The following is a 9,710-nucleotide window of genomic DNA, read 5'->3' on the forward strand; positions in this document are numbered from 1 at the left end:
ATAGGAGATGTAGGATTTTACAGGAGGTTCATAAAAGATTTTTCTAAAATCACAAAACCCCTGTGTAATCTCTTGGCCACTGATGTTTCATTTGTTTTTGACCAAGAATGCCTGCATGTCTTTGAAACCTTGAAAACCAAGCTTGTCATTGCTCCTATCATCTCTGCACCAACTGAGACTTGCCATTTGAACTAATGTGTGATGCCAGTGACCATGCCATTGGCGCAGTTCTGGGGCAGAGACATGACAAGCTTCTGCATATCATTTATTATGCTAGTTGTGTACTAAATGATGCGCAGAAGAATTACACAACTACAAAAAAATGAGCTACTTGTAGTGGTTTATGCCATTGACAAGTTTAGATCCTACCTAGTAGGATCTAAGGTCATTATCTATACTGACCATGCCGCTCTAAAGTATCTTCTCACTAAGCAGGACTCTAAGTCCAGACTCATAAGATGGGTATTACTCCTGCAAGAGTTTGATATAGAAATTAGAGACAGAAAGGGAACAGAAAATCAAGTGGATGACCACTTGTCTAGGATTGAACCAGTAGCAGGGACTTCTCCTCCCTCCATTGACATATCCAAATCCTTTTCAGATGAGCAACTCTATTCCATTCGGACAGCACCTTGGTTTGCAGACATTGCAAACTACAAGGCCATAAGGTTCATTCCCAAGGAGTTTAACAGGCAGCAAGCCCAAAAACTCATGCATGATGCAAAATACTACTTGTGGGATGAGCCATATCTCTTTAAGAGATGCTCGGATGGAATAATCCAATAGTGTGTGTCTGAGAAAGAGGCACAGAGAATCCTATGGCATTGCCATTGCTTAGACTATGGAGGACATTTTGGAGGTGAGCGGACAGCCACCAAGGTTCTCCAAAGTGGCTTTTACTGGCCTACTCTCTTTAAGGACTCTAGAGAGTTTGTCCGTAACTGTGATAGTTGCCAAAGGGCTTGCAATCTCCTTTATGGTCACGGCATGCCTCAGCAACGAATCCTAGAGATTGAGCTGTTTGATGTATGGAGTATAGATTTCATGGGACCCTTCCCACCTTCATACTCAAACACCTACATCCTTGTGGCAGTAGACTATGTGTCTAAATGGGTTGAAGCAATAACAAAACCCACTAATGACACTAGAGTAGTAATGAAGTTCCTCCAAAAGAACATCTTTAGCAGATTTGGTGTCACTAGGACACTAATTAGTGATGGAGGTACACATTTCTGCAACAGACAGCTGGATTCTGTCTTAAGCCATTACAGAGTTTGCCATAAAGTAGCAACACCATATCATAACCAAATTAATGGGCAAGATGAAGTTTTAAATAGAGAACTAAAGCAAATCCTAGAAAGGACAGTAAGCGCCAATAGAAAGGATTGGGCTAGAAAGCTTGATGATGCTTTGTGGGCATACAGAACAGCTTTCAAAACCCCCATTGGAACTTCACCATATCAGCTGGTATATGGGAAATCCTGTCATTTTCCAGTGGAACTAGAACACAAGGCCTATCGGGCTACTAGATTCCTTAACCTTGATGCTAAAGCAATAGGAGAGAAACGGCTGCTCCAACTAAATGTGTTGGATGAATTCTGCTTAGCTGTATTTGAAAATGCAAGGATCTATAAGGAAAAAACAAAAAGATGGCATGACAAAAAAATATCTTCCAGAGTCTTTGAACTAGGACAGAAGGTCTCTCTCTTCAACTAAAGACTCAAATTATTTCTTGGGAAACTCAAATCCTGTTGGAAGGGACCCTATGTGATTACTAGTGTATCACCTTATACGCACATAGAACTTCAAGGTAAAGATCCTAAAAATAGGTTCACTGTCAATGGACAGAGAGTTAAACATTACCTTGAAGGAGATATAAAGCCAGGAGGCTCAACACTGGTACTAAGTTAAGTACAGTAAAGTCTAGCTAAAGACATTAAAGAAGCGCTTGTTGGGAGGCAACCCGACCATAGTTATTATTTATGTTTTCTTTAATTTAAATTTGTTTTTCTAGTTATTTTCTGTAAGGTCATGATTATGTGCAGCAGTCAAAATAGAGACAGAAATATTAAGCAGTGAAAACAAAACACTTTGAATGGAGTGTTACTGGCATTGAACGCCAGCCAGGGAGCATTGGCTCTGCGTTCAATGCCCCCAATGGGCAGCATAGCTGGCATTGAACGCCAGCCAAGGAGCAGACCCTGGGTGTTCAATGCCAATGCAGAGGGCAGGGATTCTTAAATTCCTAGCCTCTCAGGACTACTGGGTCCCACACCATCTTCCCCATTGGTCATATTTGCTCGAGGACGAGCAAAACTCTTAAGTTTGGTGTTGCAAAAGCTTTGCTTTTTGACTTCTACCACTCCTGCAAAGAGCCATGAAGGAAGAACAACAAAGACAAAGGAGTGACATTGAAGAGATCAAGCACCACATTGGATCCTCAAGGAGGAGTACTAGCCGCCACCATTAAAGGTGGATTCGTTCTCTTTATCTCCTTTTCTTTTGTTATTTTTTTATTTTCAGTTATATTTTTCTGTCTGTTCTCTTGTTCTTGTTGCATGATCATTTGTATTTATGTCTTAAAATTGTAAAATGTTCCATATGTCTCTCACCTTACTTAAAAGAAAATTTTATTTGAAAAGAATTGAGAGTGATGAGCGGATAATTTATACGCTTTTTGGTATTGTTTTTAGTATGTTTTTAGTAGGATCTAGTTACTTTTAGGGATGTTTTCATTAGTTTTTATGTTAAATTCACATTTCTGGAATTTACTATGAGTTTGTGTGTTTTTCTGTGATTTCAGGTATTTTCTGGCTGAAATTGAGGGACTTGAGCAAAAATCAGATTCAGAGGTTGAAGAACGACTGCTGATGCTGTTGGATTCTGACCTCCCTGCACTCAAAATGGAATTTCTGGAGCTACAGAACTCGAAATGGGGCGCTTTCAATTGCGTTGGAAAGTAGACATCCAGGGATTTCCAGAAATATATAATAGTCCATACTTTGCCTAAGTTTAGATGACGCAAACTGGCGTTCAACGCCAGTTTTCTGCCCAATTCTGGCGTCCAGCGCCAGAAACAAGTTGCAAAGTGGAGTTCAACGCCCAAAATGGCACAAAAGCTGGCGTTCAACTCCAGAAAGAGCCTCTGCACGTGTAACATTCAAGCTCAGCCCAAGCACACACCAAGTGGGCTCCGGAAGTGGATTTATGCATCAATTACTTACTTTTGTAAACCCTAGTGGCTAGTTTATTATAAATAGGACCTTTTACTATTGTATTAGACATCTTGGAATCTGAGGATCATCTTTGGACGCCTTGTTCTTAGATTAGAGGGGCTGGCCATTCGGCCATGCCTGGACCTTTCACTTATGTATTTTCAACGGCAGAGTTTCTGCACTCCATAGATTAAGGTGTGGAGCTCTGCTGTTCCTCAAAGATTAATGCAAAGTACTACTGTTTTCTATTCAATTCATCTTATTTCGCTTCTAAGATATTCATTCGCACTTTAACCTGAATGTGATGAACGTGACAATCATCATCATTCCCTATGAACGCGTGCCTGACAACCACTTCTATTCTACATTAGATTGAATGAGTATCTCTTAGATCTCTTAATCGGAATCTTCGTGGTGTAAGCTAGAATGATGGCGGCATTCAAGAGAATCCGGAAAGTCTAAACCTTGTCTGTGGTATTCCGAGTAGAATTCAATGGTTGAATGACTGTGACGAGCTTCAAACTCGCGATTGCTGGGCGTAGTGACAGACGCAAAAGGAGAGTAAATCCTATTCCAGCATGATCGAGAACTAACAGATGAATAGCCGTGCCGTGACAGGGTGCGTTGACCACTTTCACTGAGAGGATAGGATGTAACCATTGACAAGGGTGATGCCTCCAGACGATTAGCCGTGCCGTGACAGGGCATTTGGATCATTTTTCCGAGAGAAGACCGAAAGTAGCCATTGACAATGGTGATGCATTACATAAAGCCAGCCATGGAAAGGAGTAAGACTGATTGGATGAAGATAGCAGGAAAGCAAAGGTTCAGAGGAACGAAAGCATCTCTATTCGCTTATCTGAAATTCTCACCAATGATTTACATAAGTATTTCTATCCCTATTTTATTAATTATTTTCGAAAACCCCATTACTATTTTATATCCGCCTGACTGAGATTTACAAGGTGACCATAGCTTGCTTCATACCAACAATCTCCGTGGGATTCGACCCTTACTCACGTAAGGTATTACTTGGACGACCCAGTGCACTTGCTGGTTAGTTGTGCGAAGTTGTGAACCATGGTATTGGCATCATATTTTTGGCACCATTACCAGGGAAAGAAAGAGCGATGAATTTTACATAATCAAAGTGTAATCACAATTTCTGCGCACCAAGTTTTTGGCGCCATTGCCGGGGATTGTTCGAGTTTGGACAACTGCCGGTTCATCTTGTTGCTCAGATTAGGTAATTTTCTTTTTGTTTTGTTTTCAAAAATTTTTTCAAAAATCTTTCAAAAAATTCTCCTTTGTTTTCAAAAAAATTTTTAAAATAAAAATGTTTTCAAAAATATAATTTTCTTCAGAATTTTTAAGAATGAATTCTAGTGTTTCATAAAGCATGTTGAAGCCTGGCTGGCTGTAAAGCCACGACTGTAGGGCATGTTAGGCGTGTCATGTCTGAATTACATACTAAAGCTTGGCTGGCTATTAAGCCATGCCTGACCCTTTGATTGGAGCTTTAGAGTATAAGATTCCTGGAATTCATATTAAAAATTTTGAATCCTTATTTTTTTTGTTTTTCAAAATGATTTTCGAAAATTTTAAAATAAAAATACAAAAAAGAAATTAGAAAATCATAAAAATAAAAAATATCTTGTGTTTCTTGTTTGAGTCTTGAGTCATGTTATAAGTTTGGTGTCAATTGCATGTGCATCTTGCATTTTTTTCGAAAAAAATTCATGCATTCATAGTGTTCTTCATGATCTTCAAGTTGTTCTTGGTAAGTCTTCTTGTTTGATCTTTGCATTTGCATGTTTTGTGTCTTTTCTTGTTTTTCATATGCATTCTTGAATTCTTAGTGTCTAAGCATTAAAGAATTCTAAGTTTGGTGTCTTGCATGTTTTCTTTGCATTAAAAATTTTTCAAAAATATGTTCTTGATGTTCATCATGATCTTCATAGTGTTCTTGGTGTTCATCTTGACATTCATAGCATTCTTGCATGCATTCATTGTTTTGATCTAAAAATTTCATGCATTGCATCATTTTAGTGTTTTTCTCTCTCATCATAAAAAATTTCAAAAAATAAAAAAAAATATCTTTCCCTTTTTTCTCTCTTAAAATTTCGAAAATTAGATTTGACTTTTTCAAAAATTTTTAAAATCTAGTTGTTTTTATGAGTCAAATCAAATTTTCAATTTAAAAATCTTATCTTTTTCAAAAAATCAAATCTTTTTCATTTTTCTTAGTTATTTTCGAAAATTTTAAAAATATTTTTCAAAAATCTTTTTCTTATCTTTATCTCCTAGTTTTCGAAAATAACATCATCAATTAATGTTTTGATTCAAAAATTTCAAGTTTGTTACTTACTTGTTAAGAAAGATTCAAACTTAAAGTCTAGAATCATATCTTGTGATTTCTTGTGAATCAAGTCATTAATTGTGATTTTAAAAATCAAATCTTTTTTAAAAACTAATTTCTATCATATCTTTTCAAAAATATCTTCTTATCTTACCTTTTTCAAAAATTTGATTTCAAAATATCTTTTCTAACTTCCTAACTTCTTATCCTTTCAATTTTGTTTCAACTAACTAACTAATTTTTTGTTTGTTTCTTATCTTTTTCAAAACCACCTAACTAACTCTCTCTCTCTCTCTCTAATTTTCGAAAATATCTCCCTCTTTTTCAAAATTTCTTTTTAATTAAACTAATTATTTTATTTTTTTATTTGAATTTTCGAAAAACTACTAACCCTTTTCAAAATTAATTTTCGAAAATTACTAACCCTTTTTCAAAAATTATTTTCGAAAATCCTCTCCCTCTCTCATCTTATTCTATTTATTTATTCATCTACTAACATCTCTTCCTCACTTCACTCACCAAATTCGAACCCCCTCTTCTATCTGTGTTCGAATTTCTTCTTCTTTTTCTTTTTCTACTAACAATAAGGAACCTCTTTACTGTGACATAGAGGATTTCTCTTCTTTTCTTTTTCTCTTCTCTTTCTTATGAGCAGGGACAGAGAAAAAGGCATTCTTGTTGAAGCTGATCCAGAACCTGAAAGGACTCTGAAGAGGAGACTAAGAGAAGCTAAATTACAACAATCCAAAGACAACCTTATTGAAAATTTCGAACAAGTAAAGGAGATGGCAGCCGAACCTAACAACAATAATGCAAGGAGAATGCTTGGTGACTTTACTGCACCTAATTCCAATTTACATGGAAGAAGCATCTCCATTCTTGCCATTGGAGCAAACAACTTTGAGCTAAAACCTCAGCTAGTTTCTCTGATGCAGCAGAACTGCAAGTTTCATGGACTTCCATCTGAAGATCCTTTTCAGTTCTTAACTGAATTCTTGCAGATATGTGATACTGTTAAGACTAATGGAGTAGATCCTGAAGTCTACAGGCTCATGCTTTTCCCTTTTGCTGTAAGAGACAGAGCTAGAGTGTGGTTGGACTCTCAACCCAAAGACAGCCTGTACTCTTGGGATAAGCTGGTCACGGCTTTCTTAGCCAAGTTCTTTCCTCCTCAAAAGCTGAGCAAGCTTAGAGTGGATGTTCAAACCTTCAAACGAAAAGATGGTGAATCCCTCTATGAAGCTTGGGAAAGATACAAACAGTTGACCAAAAAGTGTCCTTCTGACATGCTTTCAGAATGGACCATCCTGGATATATTCTATGATGGTTTATCTGAGCTATCAAAGATGTCATTGGATACTTCTGCAAGTGGATCCATTCACCTAAAGAAAACGCCTGCAGAAGCTCAAGAACTTTTTGACATGGTTGCTAATAACCAATTCATGTACACTTCTGAGAGGAATCCTGTGAGTAATGGGACGCCTATGAAGAAGGGAGTTCTTGAAATTGATACTCTGAATGCCATATTGGCTCAGAATAAAATATTGACTCAGCAAGTCAATATGATTTCTCAGAGTCTGAATGGAATGCAAGCTGCATCCAACAGTACTCAAGAGGCACCTTCTGAAGAAGAGGCCTATGACCCTAAAAACCCTGCAATAGCAGAGGTGAATTACTTAGGTGAACCTTATGGAAACACCTATAACCTGTCATGGAAAAATCATCCAAATCTCTCATGGAAGGATCAAAGGCCTCAACAAGGCTTTAATAATGGTGGAAGAAATAGGTTTAGCAATAGCAAGCCTTTTCCATCATCCACTCAGCAACAGACAGAGAATTCTGAGCAGAATCCATCTAACTTAGCAAATTTAGTCTCTGATCTATCTAAGGCCACTGTGAGTTTCATGAATGAAACAAGGTATTTCATTAGAAATTTGGAAGCACAAGTGGGCCAGCTGAGTAAAAGGATCACTGAAATCCCTCCTAGTACTCTCCCAAGCAATACAGAAGAGAATCCAAAAGGAGAGTGCAAGGCCATTGACATAAGCACCATGGCCGAACCTGTAAGGGAAGGAGAGGACGTGAATCCCAAGGGGGAAGACCTCCTGGGACGTCCAGTGATCAATAAGGAGCTTCCCTCTGAGGAACCAAAGGACTCTGAGGCTCATATAGAGACCATAGAGATTCCATTGAACCTCCTTATGCCATTCATGAGCTCTGATGAGTATTCCTCTTCTGAAGAGAATGAGGATGTTACTGAAGAGCAAGCTGCCAAGTTCCTTGGTGCAATCATGAAGCTGAATGCCAAATTATTTGGTATTGAAACTTGGGAAGATGAACCTCCCTTGTTCACCAATGAACTAAGTGATCTGGATCAACTGACATTGCCTCAGAAGAGACAGGATCCTGGAAAGTTCATAATACCTTGTACCATAGGCACCATGATCTTTAAGGCTCTGTGTGACCTTGGTTCAGGGATAAACCTCATGCCCCTCTCTGTAATAGAGAAACTGGGAATCTATGGGGTGCAAGCTGCTAAAATCTCATTAGAGATGGCAGATAATTCAAGAAAACAGGCTTATGGACAAGTAGAGGACGTGTTAGTAAAGGTTGAAGGCCTTTACATCCCTGCTGATTTCATAGTCTTAGATACTGGAAAGGAAGAGGATGAATCCATCATCCTAGGAAGACCTTTCCTAGCCACAGCAAGAGCTGTGATTGATGTGGACAGAGGAGAATTGATCCTTCAATTGAATAAGGACAACCTTGTGTTTACAACTCAAGGATCTCTCTCTGCATCCATGGAGAGGAAGCAGAAAAAGCTTCTCTCAAAGCAGAGTCAAACAAAGCCCCCACAGTCTAACTCTAAGTTTGGTGTTGGAGGGTCTCAACAATGCTCTGAACATTTGTAAGGCTCCATGAGAGCCCACTGTCAAGCTATTGACATTAAAGAAGCGCTTGTTGGGAGGCAACCCAATTTTTATTTATCTAACTATATTTTTTCTTAGTTATATGTCTTTGTAGGTTCATGATCATGAGGAGTTACAAAATAAATATAAAAATTGAAAATAGAATAAAAAACAGCAGAAGAAAAATCACACCCTGGAGGAAGCATCTGCCTGGCGTTCAACGCCAGAACAGAGCATGGTTCTGGCGCTGAACGCCCAAAATGGGCAGTATCTGGGCGCTGAACGCCCAAAATGGGCAGCATCTGGGCGCTGAACGCCAGAATTGCACCCTGGAGAAGAGCTGGCGCTGAACGCCCATAACAAGCATGGTTCTGGCGTTCAACGCCAGAAATGGGCAACAAATGGGCGTTGAACGCCCAAAATGGGCACCAACCTGGCGCTAAACGCCCAGAGTTGTGTGCAAGGGCATTTTACATGCCTAATTTGGTGCAAGGTTGTAAATCCTTGAACACCTCAGGATCTGTGGACCCCACAGGATCCCCACCTACCTCCACTCACTTCTTCTCACCCTTCTTTCACACAATCCCATAAACACTCTTCCCCAAAACCCTTCACCAATCACCTCAATCTCTCTTCCCCATCACCTCTTCACCACTCACATCCATCCACTCTTCCCCATAAACCTACCTCATAAACTCCACCTACCTTCAAAATTCAAAATCAATTTCCCACCCAAACCCACCCTAAATGGCCGAACCTTCACCCCCTCCCTTCCCTATATATAGCCCTCCATTCTTTCTCATTTTCACGAAACACAACCCCTTCTTCCTCTCCTCCATTTCTTCTTCTTCTTCATCTATTCTTTCTTCTCTTGCTCGAGGGCGAGCAAAATTCTAAGTTTGGTGTGGTAAAAGCATAAGCTTTTTATTTTTCCATTACCATTGATGGCACCTAAGACCGGAGAATCCTCTAGAAAAGGAAAAGGGAAGACAAAAGCTTCCACCTCCGAGTCATGGGAGATGGAAAGGTTCATCTCCAAAGCCCATCAAGACCACTTCTATGATGTTGTGGCCAAGAAGAAGGTGATCCCCGAGGTCCCTTTCAAACTCAAAAGAAATGAGTATCCGGAGATCCGACATGAAATTCAAAGAAGAGGTTGGGAAGTTCTAACAAATCCCATCCAACAAGTCGGCATCCTAATGGTTCAAGAGTTCTCTGCCAATGCAT

The 9,710-nt window shown here is 39.1% G+C and overlaps 1 non-coding gene across 1 annotated transcript; it reads right to left on the reverse strand.

The window, feature by feature from the left end:
- Window positions 1-6,758: 6,758 nt before the first annotated feature.
- On the reverse strand, window positions 6,759-6,866 carry LOC112787977 (small nucleolar RNA R71). The gene has a single exon (XR_003195360.1). It is a non-coding gene; the product is annotated as a small nucleolar RNA R71 (small nucleolar RNA).
- Between the last annotated feature and the right edge of the window lie 2,844 nt (window positions 6,867-9,710).

Source organism: Arachis hypogaea, chromosome 20 (genome assembly GCF_003086295.3).
Source record: "Arachis hypogaea cultivar Tifrunner chromosome 20, arahy.Tifrunner.gnm2.J5K5, whole genome shotgun sequence".
NCBI lineage: Eukaryota > Viridiplantae > Streptophyta > Magnoliopsida > Fabales > Fabaceae > Arachis > Arachis hypogaea.